Below are 24,750 nucleotides of genomic sequence, written 5' to 3'. Positions count from 1 at the left end.
TTATTAAATTAATTAGAACTAAGTTGGTAAATAAATTATTTTAGGTTCAATATTTGATTAAATCTTAAATAAAAAGGTAAAAACAATGGAGGATGAATTAATCTAGGTATAATATATTCAAAAAATTAAACATAGCATTTAAACATTTAAATACTTAAAATTTTAAGTCAAGTATGCCATGCAATGTTCTATTCTAAATTAAATTGTCATTCATAAATATATATATATATATATATATATATATATATATATATATATATAATGAATGTATTAAACCTTAAGAATTTAAAATGCAAGAATTAAAACACTAGCTTACCATGCAAGAGGTAGTAATAATATTTTGTTAAGACAATTCAAAAATTGTAGTAAACCTCATTCAAATCACCTCATTAGCCTTTAAGGTGAATACAATTCATCACCTTTAATTCATTAGTTATTAGTGAATTCAAACACAATATTATACCTGGAGTCTTCCTTAACCCATCATGCTAGTAACTGAACGAAATCATGCAGCAAGAATGTGTACAGGAATCGGCAGCTAAGGGTGGAAAAGCAATTCAAATTGCATTTAACTCCTTGACTTGTAACCTTCCACCTTAATGCACATTTAACACCCCTAATAACACTCATATTCATTATCCAGCAAATCCACACTCTCTCCTTTGGAAAATATCAGAATTAAGCTAATGAGACCGTGAATAGCAGCAAGAATGAATAAATAAGAACAGCCATGGCAAGGGTGAAGAAACATTTCAAGTTCCCACTTGTAACTCCTAACTAAATGCAATTCAAGACTCACTTAACATCTCCTATATCATCCACATTCATCTCTTACCTTTCCTACACTCATATGCTCGAAAATACATCAGAAAATAGCAGCTGAAATCGCGAACAACAGTAGGAGAACAAGAAGAGAAATCCAACTCGGTTCCGTCGCGGCGTATTGTCGTTTTGATTTGTTTTGTGTCAAAACAAATTCCAGGCATGTATATATTGTTTATTTTCTCTTCAATCAAGTCCTATAGATATGTTTAAACCATTATATAAGCAGGATTCAAGCAAGCAACATGAAAATGACAGCAACTTTCCAAGCAAAAATATGTACAGAATTTCTTGGCTCTTTCGGTTTTCAACTTCACGGTTTGGTGTGTTTTGTTGCTTACAGGGAGTGGCTCGTTTTCCAGGCACACATGGCTGCTTCAAGGAATGTTTTAGAGTGTGTTAGGGTGTCGTTGGTTCGTTGGTGTAGGTCCATACACTCAGGAGAAAGAAGTGGCAGCAACATTTCCATGAGTACAGTTTTTGTGTCAAGGTTTCTGTCTTTGAGTTGTTTAATGGTTGTGTTCAAATCATGGCTGTCCTAGGGACTCTAGCCACGGTTAGAACCCTTCAATATCATGTCTAGGACGTGACCAAGGTGTCCTTTCAAAGCTTGGTTCATGGTTCCATCAGATTTTTAAAGCAACAACACAAGCATCACTCGAAAAAAAATTATGTTTCTAGTTTGTGTGAGTAACTTCGGTTTTGAGGTGTTGGGATGGGCTGTGTCTAGCTTGTAGCCCATAGCCATGGTTCATACAACACTCCATCATGTCTAGATCGAGCTATGGTTGACCATACAGCCACTGGAACGAAATAAGACAACAAATTCATTCGAATACTACAGCACAGAATTTCTGGGTGCTCTCGGTTTGAGCTGTGCATTGTCCTAGGTATTGGCTCGGCTTGTGGTTGGCTTCTAGCCCTTATCCATGGTCCAATCCATGCCTTAGGATGTTGGTAAGAGTCTTTGGGTGGTGGTTCAAGCCCTTGGTCATTAAATTTCAGAATTTCCCCTCAAATACACAAGCTGCTCCTGCTGAAATTTGACAGCAACTTGCTGTTCGGTTCATGAGGTTGGTTTAAGTTCTTTGCTGGCTTTTAGCCCATGGCATTGGACTGGACAGTACCTCAATGAGTTAGGAAAGTCATGTTTTTGGCCGTTCGTGATTCGGTCGAGTTTAGAGGTCGTACGAGAATTTACGGTGAAAGGTGCCAAAATGACTCTCGAAAGAGTGTTTTATGTTTTTGGATTCCTTTCACCCATTTTCGTGTTTTACAGTTATTATGCATATTTTTCAGTATGTTTGGGGTATTTTTAATCATGGTTAAACGTCGGTTTAATTATGGTTCGTGTTAGTACGAAGCCATGGTTAAAAATCAAGTTGTTGGTCCGAATCGCCTCGTTTTTGGTTCTATTGTTAAGATTTTGTCAAGTTAAGATTTATTTCATGTGTCACATATTAGTAGTAAGTCGCAGCAAGCCTGGGAACGATCCAACTCATCCGGTAAAAAAATAAGGTTATAATTATGTTACGTGCATAAAAATATAAAATGTTTATTTTTGAGATACATGCGATATGTCTTGTGGCCACCTTATGCTTATGGGTTTGGAAGTCGGTAGGAACAACCGAGGACCTCTCCGTCCGGTGACTTACGACCGGTTATGATTATGTATGGGTACGGACATCCAGTCCAAGGGCTGTGATTGATCTCTACCGCCCAGTATACTGTGGTTTAGTCTGATCAGGTGCTTACGCTATCTTATGGGCCACTTGTTTAGAAACATTATCTCTACCAGAAAATTATGATATGTTATGACAGAAGCTTTTACGTATGAATTTTCAGATATGCACGTAGTTATAATTATTCATGATACGATTTTCACCATACGCTCTACGATACTTTATTTTTATGATGCATGCGATTTTATGTTATATTTACTTGTTATTCACGATATATACATGTTGAGTCTTTAGACTCACTAGACTTGATTGTTGTAGGTATTGACGAGGTCGGGACAGCGGGCGGAGACCAGTGAGCGATCTTGGGACAGCAGTAGTAAACCCGAGGACCTTATGATTTAATTTATGCACTTTTTATTATTCAAACTCAGTTTTAATACTTTGGATTATTTTTAAATTGATACGTTGGATTATTTTTAAGTGATGTTTACGTTGGATTATTTTTAAATTGTTGGTTGAAAACAATATTTGCTTCCGCTGTTATTTTAAAGTTAAAATTATTTACATGTTTATTTTAATTAAATAAGACAAGATAATTATTTATTTAGAAAAATTTTAATAATTCCGCAAAATTATGAATACGAAATACGGGCCTTTACAGTTGGTATCAGAGCCTATGATCTTGTAAAGGGTTGTATTACTACTGCTCTCAAGAAGCTCATGAAGTCACGTCTTCGGTCTGTAGGTATTACGATTACGCATTTATTTTAAAGCATGAAATATTTTTATTTTTTTTTACGTCATGATTGCATGAAATATTTTACGTCAAGATTACGATTATGCATTATTTATTTAAATGTAAAGAAATAGTGGAATTATGCATGTTGGTTACGTATGGGTTATAATTATGGAACAGCATGCCTCCTAGACGCCGTGTTGGACGCCCGAGAGGTGATAATGAGCGCCGTCATGAGGGCGGTGAGGATCAGAGACAAAGGGAGAACGAGGAGAGAGATCTACCACCACCCCTCCCACCAGACATGGATGCCCAGATGCTAGCTGGGATGACTCAGTTCTTCGCACAGTTTGCGGGGAACAATGCAGTGGGAGCCAGAAAGCCGGGACCGGAGGCTATCTATGAGCGGTTCATGAAGATGCGACCAAAGGAATTCTTACGGATATCCGATACTATGGCAGCCGAGGGTTGGATTAAGTCCCTTGAGGTTATTTTCGAGTTTACGGGGCTTGAAGATGGAGATAGGGTTCGATGTGCAACCTACCTATTCGGAGGAGACGCTCGCCTATGGTGGGAAGGAGCATCAGTGGCTTTGGATTTGACTACTTTGAGCTGGGAGCACTTCACAGAGGTATTCTATTCTAAATATTTTACTGAGGAGGTGCGTTCGAGGTTGACCACGGAGTTCATGACCCTGAGGCAGGGAGACTTGACTGTTACGGAGTTCATCCGTAACTTCGAGAGGGGATGTTACTTTGTACCCCTAATTGCTAATGATACTGGAGCTAAATTGAGGCAATTTCTGAATGGTCTACGGCCGATCATACGCCGTGATGTTAGGGTGGCTGGCCCTACTACCTATGATGTTGCTGTTTCCAGAGCTCTAGTGGCAGAGCAAGACCAGAATGATATTGAGCGAGATCGCCTTGGAAAACGACCATTTCAGGCACCACACCGTCCTCCTCAGTCACAGCATCAGAATAAAAGACCTTTCCACGGTCCACCGAAGAACAGAGGGCCGCAGCAGCAACCGCAGGGACGAGCAGTCCCGAGGACAGTGGAGTATCCAGTCTGTGCCAGGTGCTCACGTCGTCATGCTGGGCCATGTATGTATGGTTCGGGAAAGTGTTACAAATGTGGTAGTACTGACCACATATTGAAGAATTGCCCACAGAAGAATCTGCCTACCCAAGGCAGAGTTTTTTCTCTCCATGCTGCGGAGACCAACCCGGAGACGATGCTCATGACAGGTATCATAAATCCTTAAGTTGTATTTGAAGTTTAATGTTTTGGGTTAATATTTTAAACTTAGAATTTATGATAGGATTGCATGCTCTAATCAGTGTTATTTACGGGAACGTAGGTTAGAAGAACTTTGACCTTGGCATGTCTATAAGCATAGTTCTTGTAAAACTATTGGGTTTAGCATAATATTCCAATCTTTCAGGGAGAATATTTATAGCCGGTTCAGCTACGAAAGCCCTGATAGATTCAGGGGCTACTCATTCGTTCATTTCAGAAACCTTTGCAAATTTTCTCAAGATCAAATCAGTTGGGCTAGACATAGCGTATTCCGTAACATTGCCTTCTGGAGAGGAGATGACAGCCACTACTGTGATCCGAGATATAGACCTGGAACTTCATGGTAATCTTGTGTATGCGGATCTTATCGTTCTGCCGATGCCAAAATTTGATATCATTCTAGGGATGGACTGGCTATTGAGGGAACAGAGTTTTGATTGACTTCCAGCAGAGATCTGTTCTCGTCCGACCGCCGGGGATGGAACAATTCTTATTCGAGCCAGACAGGTATTTTAATTTACCGCGTATGATATCTTGTGTCCAGGCTAGGAAGCTCATTCGTAGAGGGTGCGGAGCATTTTTAGCTACTCTTGTATCCGTTCCCGAGACGCCCAAACAGTCAGCATCCGATGTTCCAGTTGTCCGGGATTTTCTAGACGTTTTTCCTGATGACATCTCTGGATTACCACCTGTGCGAGAGGTGGAATTTTCTATTGAGCTTATGCCCGGTACGACACCGATATCAAAGGCGCCGTACAGATTAGCACCGACGGAGATGGCAGAACTCAAGAAACAGATTCAGGAACTTCTTGACAAGGAGTTCATTCGCCCAAGCTTTTCGCCATGGGGAGCACCGGTATTGTTTGTGAAGAAAAAGGATGGTTCTATGAGGCTCTGCATTGATTACCGGGAGTTGAACAACATTACAGTGAAGAAAAAATACCCACTCCCGAGGATAGAGGATTTATTTGATCAATTGGAGGGAGCTTTGGTATTCTCCAAGATTGATCTGAGTTCTGGTTATCATCAGCTGAGAGTGAAAGACGCCGACATTCTCAAAACTGCTTTCAGGACTCGTTATGGCCACTTCGAGTTTCTTGTGATGCCATTCGGTTTAACGAATGCGCCAGCGATCTTCATGGATCTCATGAATCGCGTATTCCAGCCATATCTTGATCAGTTCGTGATAATATTCATAGATGATATTCTCATCTACTCAAAGAATCAAGAGGATCACAGCAAACTTCTGACCACAGTACTGCACACCTTACAAAAGCACAAACTATTCGCGAAGTTCAGCAAATGCGAGTTCTAGTTAGAGAAAGTGGCGTTCTTAGGCCACATCATTTCTAGCAGTGGGATCGAGGTAGACCCGGCGAAAGTTGCAGCAGTCAGAGATTGGGTTGTGCCTCAAAATGCATCCGAGATCCGTAGTTTCCTTGGACTAGCAGGATACTATCGGAAGTTTATTCGAGGATTCTCCTCCATCGCAGTTCCACTCACATCATTGACGAAGAAGAATGTTAAGTATGTGTGGAGCGAGGAATGTCAGAAGAGCTTCGATACATTTAAACAAGCTCTTATTTCGGCGCCGGTATTGGCCATGCCTTCAGGACCAGGGGATTTTGTTCTGTACACCGATGCTTCGAAAATCGGGTTAGGCGCAGTATTGATGCAGCATGGGAAGGTGATAGCATATGCTTCTCGTCAGTTGAAGACTCATGAGAAGAATTATCCTACCCATGACCTAGAATTGGCAGCTGTAGTATTTGCATTGAAGATTTGGAGACACTATTTGTACGGAGAGAAGTGTCAGATCTTTACCGACCACAAAAGTCTCAAATACTTCTTTACACAGAAAGAGTTGAATATGCGGCAGAGGCGTTAGTTGGAGTTAGTTAAGGAATACGACTGTGACATTAGCTATCATCCTGGCAAAGCTAATGTAGTTGCAGACGCGTTGAGCAGGAAAGTCGCAGGGATGGCTCATTTGGGGATTTCGAGATCTCTTCAGTCTGAGATGCAGAGGTTTGATCTAGAGACATATCCTCGAGGTAGAGTTCCTCGTCTATCTACTTTGACGATTCAGTCTTCTCTTCTAGACCGTATTCGCAGTGGACAGTTGGCAGACGAGCAGTTGGCAAAGTGGAGGCAGAGAGATGAGGCCAAGGGCAGTATCTTGTATACAGTTAGAGACGGTATTGTGAGATATCGAGACAGAATGTGGCTCCCTAGAGGCGATTATATTCGAGAGGATATCTTATCTGAGGCCAATATGTCGTCGTACTCTATTCATCCTTGGAGTACGAAGATGTACAAAGACCTGCAGTTATTATATTGGTGGCCAAGAATGAAGATGGATATCAGACGATTTGTATCCGAGTGTCTGACGTGTCAACTAGTGCAAGCGGAACATCAGAGACCAGCAGGTCTGCTCAAACCTCTTCCTATTCCCGAATGGAAGTGGGAGAATGTCACCATGGACTTCGTTGTCGGTCTGCCGAAGTCAGTCAGAGCGTCGAATGCTATATGGGTGATTGTTGATCGTCTTACGAAATCAGCTCATTTCTTGCCTATTAAGACGACTTTCTCCATGATTCAGTATGCAGAGTTGTATATCCGGGAGATCGTCAGACTTCATGGTATTCCTGTTTCTATAGTGTCTGACCGAGATCCTAGATTCACTTTCTCATTTTGGAAGAGTCTACATTCAGCTATGGGTATGAAGTTGTTGTTTAGCACATCTTTTCATCCACAGACAGATGGTCAGTCCGAGAGAGTTATCCAGATTTTGGAGGATCTTCTTCGTGCATGTGTTCTTGATTTCTCCGGGAGTTGGGAATCAAAGCTACCGTTGGTGGAGTTTACCTATAACAACAGTTTTCAGTCTTCTATAGGTATGGCTCCATATGAAGCACTGTACGGTCGCAAGTGTAGATATCCTATTCATTGGGATGAAGTGGGGGAGAGATCAGAGTTGGGTCTGGAGATGGTACAGCAGGCTGCTGATGTAGTAGGCAAGATTCGTGATAGGATGAAGACTGCTCAGAGTAGACAGAAGAGTTATGCGGATCAGAGGAGGAGAGATTTAGAGTTTGTTGTTGGTGACCATGTTTTCGTGAAGATAGCACCGATGAAAGGCGTCATGCGGTTCGGGAAGAAAGGAAAGCTCAGTCCGAGATTCATTGGACCATTTGAGATCCTCGACCGAGTTGGGACGTTAGCTTATCGTGTTGCTCTTCCGCCGAATCTGGCCGGAGTACACAACGTGTTTCACATCTCCATGTTGAGGAAGTATATGGCGAATCCATCGCATGTCTTGAATTTTGAACAGTTGCAGCTCACTCCGAACTTGTCTTATGAGGAAAGACCAGTGCAAATTTTAGACAGACAGGAGAAAAAGCTTCGGAACAAAATGGTCAAGCTAGTGAAATTCAAGTGGCTCAATCATTCGGAGGAGGAAGCTACATGGGAAGCTGAGCCAGAGATGAAGAGCCGATATCCCGAGTTATTCGGTAAGATTTAATTTCGGGGACAAAATTTCTTTTAAGGGGGGAAGAGTTGTAGAACCCGAAAATCAGATTACGTATAAGCCATGCATAATTTCTATTATTTAAATTAAATATGAAGTTTTAAATCATGATTATTTATTTTAAAGGTAGATGTTTAGTATTATCTTTTCAGGATAAATACGCGAGGCCGGACCGGAGTTTGGAGATTTGAGATAAGATTAATAATAAGACAAATATTCCTAAATTTAATTTAAGTCAAGTAATAATTTAATTTAAAGAAAAAGAATGTTTTAGGACTTATTAAATTAATTAGAACTAAGTTGGTAAATAAATTATTTTAGGTTCAATATTTGATTAAATCTTAAATAAAAAGGTGAAAACAATGGAGGATGAATTAATCTAGGTATAATACATTCAAAAAATTAAACATAGCATTTAAACATTTAAATACTTAAAATTTTAAGTCAAGTATGCCATGCAATGTTCTATTCTAAATTAAATTGTCATTCATAAAAAATATATATATATATATAATGAATGTATTAAACCTTAAGAATTTAAAATGCAAGAATTAAAACACTAGCTTACCATGCAAGAGGTAGTAATAATATTTTGTTAAGACAATTCAAAAATTGTAGTAAACCTCATTCAAATCACCTCATTAGCCTTTAAGGTGAATACAATTCCTCACCTTTAATTCATTAGTTATTAGTGAATTCAAACACAATATTATACCTGGAGTTTTCCTTAACCCATCATGCTAGTAACTGAACGAAATCATGCAGCAAGAATGTGTACAGGAATCGGCAGCTAAGGGTGGAAAAGCAATTCAAATTGCATTTAACTACTTGACTTGTAACCTTCCACCTTAATGCACCTTTAACACCCCTAATAACACTCATATTCATTATCCAGCAAATCCACACTCTCTCCTTTGGAAAATATCAGAATTAAGCTAATGAGACCGTGAATAGCAGCAAGAATGAATAAATAAGAACAGCCATGGCAAGGGTGAAGAAACATTTCAAGTTCCCACTTGTAACTCCTAACTAAATGCAATTCAAGACTCACTTAACATCTCATATATCATCCACATTCATCTCTTACCTTTCCTACACTCATATGCTCGAAAATACATCAGAAAATAGCAGCTGAAATCGTGAACAACAGTAGGAGAACAAGAAGAGAAATCCAACTCGGTTCCGTCGCGGCGTATTGTCGTTTTGATTTGTTTTGTGTCAAAACAAATTCCAGGCATGTATATATTGTTTATTTTCTCTTCAATCAAGTCCTATAGATATGTTTAAACCATTATATAAGCAGGATTCAAGCAAGCAACATGAAAATGACAGCAACTTTCCAAGCAAAAATATGTACAGAATTTCTTGGCTCTTTCGGTTTTCAACTTCACGGTTTGGTGTGTTTTGTTGCTTACAGGGAGTGGCTCGTTTTCCAGGCACACATGGCTGCTTCAAGGAATGTTTTAGAGTGTGTTAGGGTGTCGTTGGTTCGTTGGTGTAGGTCCATAGACTCAGGAGAAAGAAGTGGCAGCAACATTTCCATGAGTACAGTTTTTGTGTCAAGGTTTCTGTCATTGAGTTGTTTAATGGTTGTGTTCAAATCATGGCTGTCCTAGGGACTCTAGCCACGGTTAGAACCCTTCCATATCATGTCTAGGACGTGACCAAGGTGTCCTTTCAAAGCTTGGTTCATGGTTCCATCAGATTTTTAAAGCAACAACACAAGCATCACTCGAAAAAAAATTATGTTTCTAGTTTGTGTGAGTAACTTCGGTTTTGAGGTGTTGGTATGGGCTGTGTCTGGCTTGTAGCCCATAGCCATGGTTCATACAACACTCCATCATGTCTAGATCTAGCTATGGTTGACCATACAGCCACTGGAACGAAATAAGACAACAAATTCATTCGAATACTACAGCATAGAATTTCTGGGTGCTCTCGGTTTGAGCTGTGCATTGTCCTAGGTATTGGCTCGGCTTGTGGTTGGCTTCTAGCCCTTATCCATGGTCCAATCCATGCCTTAGGATGTTGGTAAGAGTCTTTGGGTGGTGGTTCAAGCCCTTGGTCATTAAATTTCAGAATTTCCCCTCAAATACACAAGCTGCTCCTGCTGAAATTTGACAGCAACTTGCTGTTCGGTTCATGAGGTTGGTTTAAGTTCTTGGCTGGCTTTTAGCCCATGGCATTGGACTGGACAGTACCTCAATGAGTTAGGAAAGTCATGTTTTTGGCCGTTCGTGATTCGGTCGAGTTTAGAGGTCGTACGAGAATTTACGGTGAAAGGTGCCAAAATGACTCTCGAAAGAGTGTTTTATGTTTTTGGATTCCTTTCACCCATTTTCGTGTTTTACAGTTATTATGCATATTTTTCAGTATGTTTGGGGTATTTTTAATCATGGTTAAACGTCGGTTTAATTATGGTTCGTGTTGGTACGAAGCCATGGTTAAAAATCAAGTTGTTGGTCCGAATCGTCTCGTTTTTGGTTCTATTGTTAAGATTTTGTCAAGTTAAGATTTATTTCATGTGTCACATATTAGTAGTAAGTCGCAGCAAGCCTGGGAACGATCCAACTCATCCGGTAAAAAAATAAGGTTATAATTATGTTACGTGCATAAAAATATAAAATGTTTATTTTTGAGATACATGCGATATGTCTTGTGGCCACCTTATGCTTATGGGTTTGGAAGTCGGTAGGAACAACCGAGGACCTCTCCGTCCGGTGACTTACGACCGGTTATGATTATGTATGGGTACGGACATCCAGTCCAAGGGCTGTGATTGATCTCTACCGCCCAGTATACTGTGGTTTAGTCTGATCAGGTGCTTACGCTATGTTATGGGCCACTTGCTTAGAAACATTATCTCTACCAGAAAATTATGATATGTTATGACAGAAGCTTTTACGTATGAATTTTCAGATATGCACGTAGTTATAATTATTCATGATACGATTTTTACCATACGCTCTACGATACTTTATTTTTATGATGCATGCGATTTTATGTTATATTTACTTGTTATTCACGATATATACATGTTGAGTCTTTAGACTCACTAGACTTGATTGTTGTAGGTATTGACGAGGTCGGGACCGCGGGCGGAGACCAGTGAGCGATCTTGGGACAGCAGTAGTAAACCCGAGGACCTTATGATTTAATTTATGCACTTTTTATTATTCAAACTCAGTTTTAATACTTTGGATTATTTTTAAATTGATACGTTGGATTATTTTTAAGTGATGTTTACGTTGGATTATTTTTAAATTGTTGGTTGAAAACAATATTTGCTTCCGCTGTTATTTTAAAGTTAAAATTATTTACATGTTTATTTTAATTAAATAAGACAAGATAATTATTTATTTAGAAAAATTTTAATAATTCCGCAAAATTATGAATACGAAATACGGGCCTTTACATTTGGTATCAGAGCCTATGATCTTGTAAAGGGTTGTATTACTACTGCTCTCAAGAAGCTCATGAAGTCACGTCTTCGGTCTGTAGGTCTTACGATTACGCATTTATTTTAAAGCATGAAATATTTTTATTTTTTTTTTACGTCATGATTGCATGAAATATTTTACGTCAAGATTACGATTATGCATTATTTATTTAAATGTAAAGAAATAGTGGAATTATGCATGTTGGTTACGTATGGGTTATAATTATGGAACAGCATGCCTCCTAGACGCCGTGTTGGACGCCCGAGAGGTGATAATGAGCGCCGTCATGAGGGCGGTGAGGATCAGAGACAAAGGGAGAACGAGGAGAGAGATCTACCACCACCCCCTCCACCAGACATGGATGCCCAAATGCTAGCTGGGATGACTCAGTTCTTCGCACAGTTTGCGGGGAACAATGCAGTGGGAGCCAGACAGCCGGGACCGGAGGCTATCTATGAGCGGTTCATGAAGATGCGACCAAAGGAATTCTTAGGGATATCCGATACTATGGCAGCCGAGGGTTGGATTAAGTCCCTTGAGGTTATTTTCGAGTTTACGGGGCTTGAAGATGGTGATAGGGTTCGATGTGCAACCTACCTATTCGGAGGAGACGCTCGCCTATGGTGGGAAGGAGCATCAGTGGCTTTGGATTTGACTACTTTGAGCTGGGAGCACTTCACAGAGGTATTCTATTCTAAATATTTTACTGAGGAGGTGCGTTCGAGGTTGACCACGGAGTTCATGACCCTGAGGCAGGGAGACTTGACTGTTACGGAGTTCATCCGTAACTTCGAGAGGGGATGTTACTTTGTACCCCTAATTGCTAATGATGCTGGAGCTAAATTGAGGCATTTTCTGAATGGTCTACGGCCGATCATACGCCGTGATGTTAGGGTGGCTGGCCCTACTACCTATGATGTTGCTGTTTCCAGAGCTCTAGTGGCAGAGCAAGACCAGAATGATATTGAGCGAGATCGCCTTGGAAAACGACCATTTCAGGCACCACACCGTCCTCCTCAGTCACAGCATCAGAATCAAAGACCTTTCCACGGTCCACCGAAGAACAGAGGGCCGCAGCAGCAACCGCAGGGACGAGCAGTCCCGAGGACAGTGGAGTATCCAGTCTGTGCCAGGTGCTCACGTCGTCATGCTGGGCCATGTATGTATAGTTTGGGAAAGTGTTACAAATGTGGTAGTACTGACCACATATTGAAGAATTGCCCACAGAAGAATCTGCCTACCCAAGGCAGAGTTTTTGCTCTCCATGCTGCGGAGACCAACCCGGAGACGATGCTCATGACAGGTATCATAAATCCTTAAGTTGTATTTGAAGTTTAATGTTTTGGGTTAATATTTTAAACTTAGAATTTATGATAGGATTGCATGCTCTAATCAGTGTTATTTACGGGAACGTAGGTTAGAAGAACTTTGACCTTGGTATGTCTATAAGCATAGTTCTTGTAAAACTATTGGGTTTAGCATAATATTCCAATCTTTCAGGGAGAATCTTTATAGCCGGTTCAGCTACGAAAGCCCTGATAGATTCAGGGGCTACTCATTCGTTCATTTCAGAAACCTTTGCAAATTTTCTCAAGATCAAATCAGTTGGGCTAGACATAGCGTATTCCATAACATTGCCTTCTGGAGAGGAGATGACAGCCACTACTGTGATCCGAGATATAGACCTGGAACTTCATGGTAATCTTGTGTATGCGGATCTTATCGTTCTTCCGATGCCAAAATTTGATATCATTCTAGGGATGGACTGGCTATTGAGGGAACAGAGTTTTGATTGACTTCCAGCAGAGATCTGTTCTCGTCCGACCGCCGGGGATGGAACAATTCTTATTCGAGCCAGACAGGTATTTTAATTTACCGCGTATGATATCTTGTGTCCAGGCTAGGAAGCTCATTCGTAGAGGGTGCCGAGCATTTTTAGCTACTCTTGTATCCGTTCCCGAGACGCCCAAACAGTCAGCATCCGATGTTCCAGTTGTCCGGGATTTTCTAGACGTTTTTCCTGATGACATCTCTGGATTACCACCTGTGCGAGAGGTGGAATTTTCTATTGAGCTTATGCCCGGTACGACACCGATATCAAAGGCGCCGTACAGATTAGCACCGACGGAGATGGCGGAACTCAAGAAACAGATTCAGGAACTTCTTGACAAGGAGTTCATTCGCCCAAGCTTTTCGCCATGGGGCGCACCAGTATTGTTTGTGAAGAAAAAGGATGGTTCTATGAGGCTCTGCATTGATCACCGGGAGTTGAACAACGTTACAGTGAAGAAAAAATACCCACTCCCGAGGATAGAGGATTTATTTGATCAATTGGAGGGAGCTTTGGTATTCTCCAAGATTGATCTGCGTTCTGGTTATCATCAGCTGAGAGTGAAAGACGCCGACATTCTCAAAACTGCTTTCAGGACTCGTTATGGCCACTTCGAGTTTCTTGTGATGCCATTCGGTTTAACGAATGCGCCAGCGATCTTCATGGATCTCATGAATCGCGTATTCCAGCCATATCTTGATCAATTTGTGATAATATTCATAGATGATATTCTCATCTACTCAAAGAATCAAGAGGATCACAGCAGACTTCTGACCACAGTACTGCAGACCTTACAAAAGCACAAACTATTCGCGAAGTTCAGCAAATGCGAGTTCTAGTTAGAGAAAGTGGCGTTCTTAGGCCACGTCATTTCTAGCAGTGGGATCGAGGTAGACCCGGCGAAAGTTGCAGCAGTCAGAGATTGGGTTGTGCCTCAAAATGCATCCGAGATCCGTAGTTTCCTTGGACTAGCAGGATACTATCGGAAGTTTATTCGAGGATTCTCCTCCATCGCAGTTCCACTCACATCATTGACGAAGAAGAATGTTAAGTATGTGTGGAGCGAGGAATGTCAGAAGAGCTTCGATACATTGAAACAAGCTCTTATTTCGGCGCCGGTATTGGCCATGCCTTCAGGACTAGGGGATTTTGTTCTGTACACCGATGCTTCGAAAATCGGGTTAGGCGCAGTATTGATGCAGCATGGGAAGGTGATAGCATATGCTTCTCGTCAGTTGAAGACTCATGAGAAGAATTATCCTACCCATGACCTAGAATTGGCAGCTGTAGTATTTGCATTGAAGATTTGGAGACACTATTTGTACGGAGAGAAGTGTCAGATCTTTACCGACCACAAAAGTCTCAAATACTTCTTTACACAGAAAGAGTTGAATATGCGGCAGAGGCGTTGGTTGGAGTTAGTTAAGGAATACGACTGTGACATTAGCTATCATCCTGGCAAAGCTAATGTAGTTGCAGACGCGTTGAGCAGGAAAGTCGCAGGGATGGCTCATTTGGGGATTTCGAGATCTCTTCAGTCTGAGATGCAGAGGTTTGATCTAGAGACATATCCTCGAGGTAGAGTTCCTCGTCTATCTACTTTGACGATTCAGTCTTCTCTTCTAGACCGTATTCGCAGTGGACAGTTGGCAGACGAGCAGTTGGCAAAATGGAGGCAGAGAGATGAGGCCAAGGGCAGTATCTTGTATACAGTTAGAGACGGTATTGTGAGATATCGAGACAGAATGTGGCTCCCTAGAGGCGATTATATTCGAGAGGATATCTTATCTGAGGCCAATATGTCGTCGTACTCTATTCATCCTGGGAGTACGAAGATGTACAAAGACCTGCAGTTATTATATTGGTGGCCAAGAATGAAGATGGATATCAGACGATTTGTATCCGAGTGTCTGACGTGTCAACTAGTGCAAGCAGAACATCAGAGACCAGCAGGTCTGCTCAAACCTCTTCCTATTCCCGAATGGAAGTGGGAGAATGTCACCATGGACTTCGTTGTCGGTCTGCCGAAGTCAGTCAGAGCGTCGAATGCTATATGGGTGATTGTTGATCGTCTTACGAAATCAGCTCATTTCTTGCCTATTAAGACGACTTTCTCCATGATTCAGTATGCAGAGTTGTATATCCGGGAGATCGTCAGACTTCATGGTATTCCTGTTTCTATAGTGTCTGACAGAGATCCTAGATTCACTTTCTCATTTTGGAAGAGTCTACATTCAGCTATGGGTATGAAGTTGTTGTTTAGCACATCTTTTCATCCACAGACAGATGGTCAGTCCGAGAGAGTTATCCAGATTTTGGAGGATCTTCTTCGTGCATGTGTTCTTGATTTCTCCGGGAGTTGGGAATCAAAGCTACCGTTGGTGGAGTTTACCTATAACAACAGTTTTCAGTCTTCTATAGGTATGGCTCCATATGAAGCACTGTACGGTCGCAAGTGTAGATATCCTATTCATTGGGATGAAGTGGGGGAGAGATCAGAGTTGGGTCTGGAGATTGTACAGCAGGCTGCTGATGTAGTAGGCAAGATTCGTGATAGGATGAAGACTGCTCAGAGTAGACAGAAGAGTTATGCGGATCAGAGGAGGAGAGATTTAGAGTTTGTTGTTGGTGACCATGTTTTCGTGAAGATAGCACCGATGAAAGGCGTCATGCGGTTCGGGAAGAAAGGAAAGCTCAGTCCGAGATTCATTGGACCATTTGAGATCCTCGACCGAGTTGGGACGTTAGCTTATCGTGTTGCTCTTCCGCCGAATCTGGCCGGAGTACACAACGTGTTTCACATCTCCATGTTGAGGAAGTATATGGCGAATCCATCGCATGTCTTGAATTTTGAACAGTTGCAGCTCACTCCGAACTTGTCTTATGAGGAAAGACCAGTGCAAATTTTAGACAGACAGGAGAAAAAGCTTCGGAACAAAATGGTCAAGCTAGTGAAATTCAAGTGGCTCAATCATTCGGAGGAGAAAGCTACATGGGAAGCTGAGCCAGAGATGAAGAGTCGATATCCCGAGTTATTCGGTAAGATTTAATTTCGGGGACGAAATTTCTTTTAAGGGGGGAAGAGTTGTAGAACCCGAAAATCAGATTACGTATAAGCCATGCATAATTTCTATTATTTAAATTAAATATGAAGTTTTAAATCATGATTATTTATTTTAAAGGTAGATGTTTAGTATTATCTTTTCAGGATAATTACGCGAGGCCGGACCGGAGTTTGGAGATTTGAGATAAGATTAATAATAAGACAAATATTCCTAAATTTAATTTAAGTCAAGTAATAATTTAATTTAAAGAAAAAGAATGTTTTAGGACTTATTAAATTAATTAGAACTAAGTTGGTAAATAAATTATTTTAGGTTCAATATTTGATTAAATCTTAAATAAAAAGGTGAAAACAATGGAGGATGAATTAATCTAGGTATAATATATTCAAAAAATTAAACATAGCATTTAAACATTTAAATACTTAAAATTTTAAGTCAAGTATGCCATGCAATGTTCTATTCTAAATTAAATTGTCATTCATAAAAAATATATATATATATATATATAATGAATGTATTAAACCTTAAGAATTTAAAATGCAAGAATTAAAACACTAGCTTACCATGCAAGAGGTAGTAATAATATTTTGTTAAGACAATTCAAAAATTGTAGTAAACCTCATTCAAATCACCTCATTAGCCTTTAAGGTGAATACAATTCCTCACCTTTAATTCATTAGTTATTAGTGAATTCAAACACAATATTATACCTGGAGTCTTCCTTAACCCATCATGCTAGTAACTGAACGAAATCATGCAGCAAGAATGTGTACAGGAATCGGCAGCTAAGGGTGGAAAAGCAATTCAAATTGCATTTAACTCCTTGACTTGTAACCTTCCACCTTAATGCACCTTTAACACCCCTAATAACACTCATATTCATTATCCAGCAAATCCACACTCTCTCCTTTGGAAAATATCAGAATTAAGCTAATGAGACCGTGAATAGCAGCAAGAATGAATAAATAAGAACAGCCATGGCAAGGGTGAAGAAACATTTCAAGTTCCCACTTGTAACTCCTATCTAAATGCAATTCAAGACTCACTTAACATCTCATATATCATCCACATTCATCTCTTACCTTTCCTACACTCATATGCTCAAAAATACATCAGAAAATAGCAGCTGAAATCGTGAACAACAGTAGGAGAACAAGAAGAGAAATCCAACTCGGTTCCGTCGCGGCGTATTGTCGTTTTGATTTGTTTTGTGTCAAAACAAATTCCAGGTATGTATATATTGTTTATTTTCTCTTCAATCAAGTCCTATAGATATGTTTAAACCATTATATAAGCAGGATTCAAGCAAGCAACATGAAAATGACAGCAACTTTCCAAGCAAAAATCTGTACAGAATTTCTTGGCTCTTTTGGTTTTCAACTTCATGGTTTGGTGTGTTTTGTTGCTTATAGGGAGTGGCTCGTTTTCCAGGCACACATGGATGCTTCTAGGAATGTTTTAGAGTGTGTTAGGGTGTCGTTGGTTCGTTGGTGTAGGTCCATACACTCAGGAGAAAGAAGTGGCAGCAACATTTCCATGAGTACAGTTTTTGTGTCAAGGTTTCTGTCATTGAGTTGTTTAATGGTTGTGTTCAAATCATGGCTGTCCTAGGGACTGTAGCCACGGTTAGAACCCTTCCATATCATATCTAGGACGTGACCAAGGTGTCCTTTCAAAGCTTGGTTCATGGTTCCATCAGATTTTTAAAGCAACAACACAAGCATCACTCGATAAAAAATTATGTTTCTGGTTTGTGTGAGTAACTTCGGTTTTGAGGTGTTGGGATGGGCTGTGGCTGGCTTGTAGCCCATAGCCCTGGTTCATACAATACTCCATCATATCTAGATCGAGCTATGGTTGACCATACAGCCACTGGAACGAAATAAGACAACAAATTCATTCGAATACTACAACACAGAATTTCTGGGTGCTCTCGGTTTGAGCTGTGCATTGTCCTAGGTATTGGCTCGTCTTGTGCTTGGCTTCTAGCCCTTATCCATGGTCCAAGCAATGCCTTAGGATGTTGGTAAGAGTCTTTGGGTGGTGGTTCAAGCCCTTGGCCATTAAATTTCAGAATTTCCCCTCAAATACACAAGCTGCTCCTGCTGAAATTTGACAGCAACTTGCTATTCGGTTCATGAGGTTGGTTTGAGTTCTTGGCTGGCTTTTAGCCCATGGCCTTGGACTGGACAGTACCTCAATGAGTTAGGAAAGTCATTTTTTCTGCCGTTCGTGATTCGGTCTAGTTTAGAGGTCGTACGAGAATTTACGGTGAAAGGTGCCAAAATGACTATCGAAAGAGTGTTTTATGTTTTTGGATTCCTTTCACCCATTTTCGTGTTTTACAGTTATTAGGCATATTTTTCAGTATGTTTGGGGTATTTTTAATCATGGTTAAACGTCGGTTTAATGTTGGTTCGGGTTGGTACGAAGCCATGGTTAAAAATCAAGTTGTTGGTCCGAATCGTCTCGTTTTTAGTTCTATTGTTAAGATTTTGTCAAGTTAAGATTTATTTCATGTGTCACATATTAGTAGTAAGTCGCAGCAAGCCTGGGAACGATCCAACTCATCCGGTAAAAAAATAAGGTTATAATTATGTTACGTGCATAAAAATATAAAATGTTTATTTTTGAGATACATGCGATATGTCTTATGGCCACCTTATGCTTATGGGTTTGGAAGTCGGTAGGAACAACTGAGGACCTCTCCGCCCGGTGACTTACGACCGGTTATGATTATGTATGGGTACGGACATCCAGTCCAAGGGCTGTGATTGATCTCTACCGCCCAGTATACTGTGGTTTAGTCTGATCAGGCGCTTACGCTTTGTTATGAGCCATTTGCTTAGAAACATTATCTCTACCAGAAAATTATGATATGTTATGACACAAGCTTTTACGTATAAATTTTCAGATATGCACGTAGTTATAATTATTCATGATACGATTTTCACCATACGCTCTACGATACTTTATTTTTATGATGCATGCTATTTTATGTTATATTTACTTGTTATTCACGATATATACATGTTGAGTCTTTAGACTCACTAGACTTGATTGTTGTAGGTATTGACGAGGTCGGGACCGCGGGCGGAGACCATTGAGCGATCTTGGGACAGCAGTAGTAAACCCGAGGACCTCATGATTTAATTTATGCACTTTTTATTATTCAAACTCAGTTTTAATACATTGGATTATTTTTAAATTGATACGTTGGATTATTTTTAAGTGATGTTTACGTTGGATTATTTTTAAATTGTTGGTTGAAAACAATATTTGCTTCCGCTGTTATTTTAAAGTTAAAATTATTTACCTGTTTATTTTAATTAAATAAGACAAGATAATTATTTATTTAGAAAAATTTTTATAATTCCGCAAAATTATGAATACGAAATACGGGCCTTTACAGATGAGGTCGAGACTGCGGGCGGAGACCAGTGAGCTATTTTGGGGCAGCAGCAGTAAACCCGAGGACCTCATGTTTTAGTTTATGCACCTTTTAGCGTTCAAACTAAATTTAATTATGTTGGATTATTTTAAGTTGTTGTTGGAAATACAATGTTGACTTCCGCTGTAATTTTAAAGTTAAAATTATTTACATGTTTATTTTATAAATGAAGCAAGATAATTATTTATTTAAAAAAAAAATTTAATAGTTCCGCTAAAATATGAATACGAAATACGGGCCTTTAAAGTTGGTATCAGAGCCGACCTCTCTTAGTACGGTGTGGTTCGGGGACGAACCAAGCGGAAGCTGGTGGGCATGTGAGGCCCGGGGCCGAAGAGGGCGGGGGGTGATCGCCGGTGCCATCAGTTGCACGGACAATGAGCGGCTCCTGGCAGGCTTCTAGGAGGAGGGAACTTGAATGAACCGACCCACACGGAAATGAGAGGGATTCCGAGACTGTTCAATGTAATGGACTGTACAGTTGAAGAGGGCTTAAAAGATTTTGATTTGTACTACTCATATCACGAAGGTACATCTTCTTTTCGGTAGCTCATCACATAAGAACTCCAAAGTTAAGCGTGCTTGACTTGGGGCAATTTTTGGATGGGTGACCTCCTGGGAAGTTTTCCAGGGTGCGTGTGAGGGAGGACATAAGCACTGTGGAAAGACTCGTCTTGGTACAATGAGGACAGTCGTCGAATCTGGGGCGTTACAACTATAACTGTAAACGAGTTCAGAAAAGATATCGGCTGAACAATCAGTTGAACAAGGCTAAAGAACATATTGTTTCATCTGCACACAACACACCAAGCACACACAAGACGGGAAAAAAAATATGGATCACAGCAACTGGAAAGTCAGTTAGACTGATCCAAGTCTGGGTTCCTAAAGGAGTAATCAGTTTAGGACCCAAATAGATATGGGTACCAAAATTATTCATTGTGTGTGATTACAGGTGACAGGTACAACCAAAGAATCAATTTAGTATTTGGACAGTGGATGTTCGCGACATATGACAGGGAATGCAAATTTGCTATCCCAACTAATCAAATACACTGGTCCAAACATCAGTTTTGGAGACAACTCTAAAGGTAAAATTGTGGGTAAGTGTAAGCTTATCAGTGGTAACTTTATTATTAAAGATGTTATACTAGTTGAGAATTTGAAGTATAACTTGATTAGCATTAATCAGTTATGCGACAATAATTTCTCAGTTCAGTTCAACAAACACATTTGCACAATTAAAGACTCAACTGATGAGATCATTTTAAATGTCAATCATTGTGGGAACACTTGTAAAGTGAGTTGGACAAATCAACCTAATGCACCAGTATGTTTTATAGCTTCAAAATCTTTTAAAAACTAGTTGTGGCATAAAGGGTTGAACGACTTAATTTTAAGTCTATTGCTCATCTGAGTAACCATGATCTTGTAACTGGTCTGCCTAAGATCGATTTTTCAAAAAGATAAAATTTGTTCAGCATGCCAGTTTAGTAAACAAGTAAGATCTTCATTTAAAAATAAGGGTAGTAAATCTTTCTCCAAATGCTTAGAACTGCTACATATGGATCTTTTTGGTCCTATACCAGTCATGATTTTAGGGAGAATGAAATACACCTTGGTAGTCGTCGATGATTTTTCAAGATTTACTTCGGTTATCTTTTTTAATTCAAAAAGCCAAACTGCTGCACAATTGATTAAGGTTTTCAAAAGATTATTAAATGAAAAATCTGTTAGAATTGACAGAATAAGGTCTGATCGAGAGACTGAATTCATCAATCAAAATCTTTCACAATTTTTAGAAAATATCGGGATCAAGCATGAGCTCTCCGCAGCAAGAACTTCTCAGCAAAATGGTGTAACTAAGAGAAGAAATCGAACCCTTAAAGAAGGTGCTAGAACAATGCTTGTTGATTCTGGTATTTCTCATAAGTTTTGGGTAGAAGCAGCAAACACTGCATGTTACGCACAAAACATATCAATGATCAACAAAAATCATTTAAAAACGCTATATGAGATATGGCATGGACATAAAAGTATGGCATCTTACTTCAGAATATTCGGCTGCAAATGTTTTATTCACGATAATGGCAAAAATCATTTAAAAGCATTTGATGCAAAATCTGCAGAAGGAATATTTATGTGTTATTCATCAGTTAGTAAAGCTTATAGAGTATTTAACAAATGCAATTTTAATGTAGAAGAGTTCATTCATATTGTATTTGATGAATCTGTTCTAACTGATAAGCCAACTCATCTAGTTGAGCTAGTCGATCTCTTTACAGATATAAGTTTGGAGGATGATAGTGAAAAAGAAGTTCATATCAATCGAAATCTCCTTTAAACACCTGAACCAGAGATACTAGATCAATCAGTTCAATAAGAAATTTTTCCTGATCATCTGTTGGTGGAGCAAAATAATAAAATTCAAATACCAATTAAAGTAGCAGCAACTGAAACTGAAGAAAACGTTCTGTTACCAACTGAACCAGTTGCTGTGATTTCTCATATTTGTATTCAGAATTGATTGGATCGATTTCAGCAATTAACTGAACCAGTTGCTGAAATCGATCCAATCAATTCTGAATACAAATATAAGAAATCACACCCACCAGAATTGGTGATATGTAATCAATCATATCTGATAAGAACTCGGAATCAAATAATTAATTTATTTATTCATTCAACTTTTGTTTCCCAACTGGAACCAAAGAAAACTGATGAAGCTCTTTCTGACCCTAACTGGATAAATGCTATGCAAGAAGTGCTAAATCAGTTTACCCATAACAATGTCTGGAACATTGTTCCAAGACCGATTTTTAAAACTATTATAGGTACAAAGTTGTTCTAGAGGAACAAACTAAACGAAGAAGGTTCAGTTTTGCGTAACAAAGCGAGGCTTTTAGCACAAGGATATAAACAAGAAGAAGGAATAGATTACGACAAGACATATGCACCAGTTGCACGACTAGAAGCAATCAAAATATTCCTTGCTTATGCCTCATTCAAAAACTTTAAAGTCTACCAAATGGATGTCAAGAGTGCATTTCTAAATGGTCAGTTGAAGGAAGAAATATATGTTGAACAACCACCAGGTTTTGTTAATCACTCTCTTCCTGATCATGTTTATCATTTGAACAAATCTCTATATGGTCTTAAACAAGCTCCAAGAGCTTGGTACGAAACATTTTCAAAATTTCTAATTGATCATGATTTTACTGTTGGATTAGTAGATAAGACTCTGTTTAAATTTTCAAAGAATAATCATATTTTACTTGTAAAAATATATGTTGATGATAATTGTTTTGGGTCAACTAACCCCAAATTATGTGAGAAATTTGCCAAGTTAATGTAGGAAAATTTGAGATGAGTATGATGGGTGAACTGACATTTGTAAGGTCCAAGAATTTAATTCATGTAACCTGAATGCATGCAATCTAGAATTTTATTTTAAATTATATGTTTAATTATTTTATGGATTTTATGCATAATTCATGCATGATAGGATGCTGGCTGAAATTTGAGGGCATATTTTAAGTGGTAAATGAGTTAGAATGACTTGTTAAGTTATGGTAAAAGTTGGGAAAATTTTGGCTAAGTTTCGGTCTTTTTCGGGTTAAAAATCGAGACCCTAAAAGTTGGGAAAATTTTGGCTAAGTTTCGGTCTTTTTCGGGTTAAAAATCGAGACCCTGGTCCAAATTTTAAAACGAATCGATTAAGTTATGATTTTGGTCGGGTTTACGTCTAAGAATGCTTATAATTATGTTTTGGGATGATTTAAGGAGTTTGGTAAGCTTTGGTCAATTATAGACCCTGAGCACAAATTTATGATATTTTAAATGTTTATGCACCATGAGTAACGATTTTTAAGATTTTATGAAAATATACGTTGCATGCTTGAATTTAAAGAAAATATCATTTGTGCATGATTTTTATAAGTGATGTAAATGATGATGTTTTGAACGATGGGAATTAGTTATGGCTATCGAAGTATAAGTAAATGTTTAAGACGTATATGTAAATGCTGATGATGAGGCCTAGGCACATTGGATGGGTGATCATGTCACTGATGTCCGACAGCTGCCGGGTACCGTGGTTCTATGTATGATGGATCCATCCTAAATGATGATGTACGATAGTCACATCTAATGAACTGAATTCATCAAAGGAAATGATAAATGATAAACGATGAATGATGAATGATGAACGATGAATGATGAAAGAAAATTAACGGTGAGCTGTTTTGACACGTCATGATTTTACACTACACGTTTATGTTACGTTTTTTTAAAGTTCAGGAAAGGTATGTTGAGTATGATATTTTTCACCGTTATGTGCTATGTATATGTATTTGCTATTAACGGTGAAGGTGTGTTGAGTCTTTAGACTCACTAGGCGTGTGTGATGCAGGTGAGTTCGATGTCGAGTAGACTAGAGATGCTGGACTCTAAGTAAGCGGGACTGGTGGGCGTCACGACCCGAGGACCTATGATTTCTCCGCACATTATGATTTTATGTTTTGGAGAGGATACGATGATTTTATACGCTGTTTTATTTTGCAGTTGATGTTAGGAATTTTACTCGTCTTTACTCTGTTATATCTTATTGGTAATTACTCGTGATAATTTTTAAATTATGTTTTGAAGTTGGACTGCATACATGCGATTTAAATGGTTATTTTCAAAATGAGAGCTTTAAAAAAAAAATTTCCGCACTTTTAAAACTTGTAGACGTTTCAACATTCTTTCTCGGTCTGCAAGTGAAGCAACTGGAAACTGGTACTTTTATGAGTCAGACCAAATACACGAAGTAACTGCTTAAAAAATTTGGCATGGAGACATGTTCAGACTGATATCTTGGTTTAGCAAGAAGCAAACATCTATAACAA

This window comes from Primulina tabacum, chromosome 3 (genome assembly GCF_025594145.1).
Source record: "Primulina tabacum isolate GXHZ01 chromosome 3, ASM2559414v2, whole genome shotgun sequence".
In the NCBI taxonomy this organism is placed as follows: Eukaryota; Viridiplantae; Streptophyta; class Magnoliopsida; order Lamiales; family Gesneriaceae; genus Primulina; species Primulina tabacum.
Note: the sequence above shows the minus strand (reverse complement) of the source record.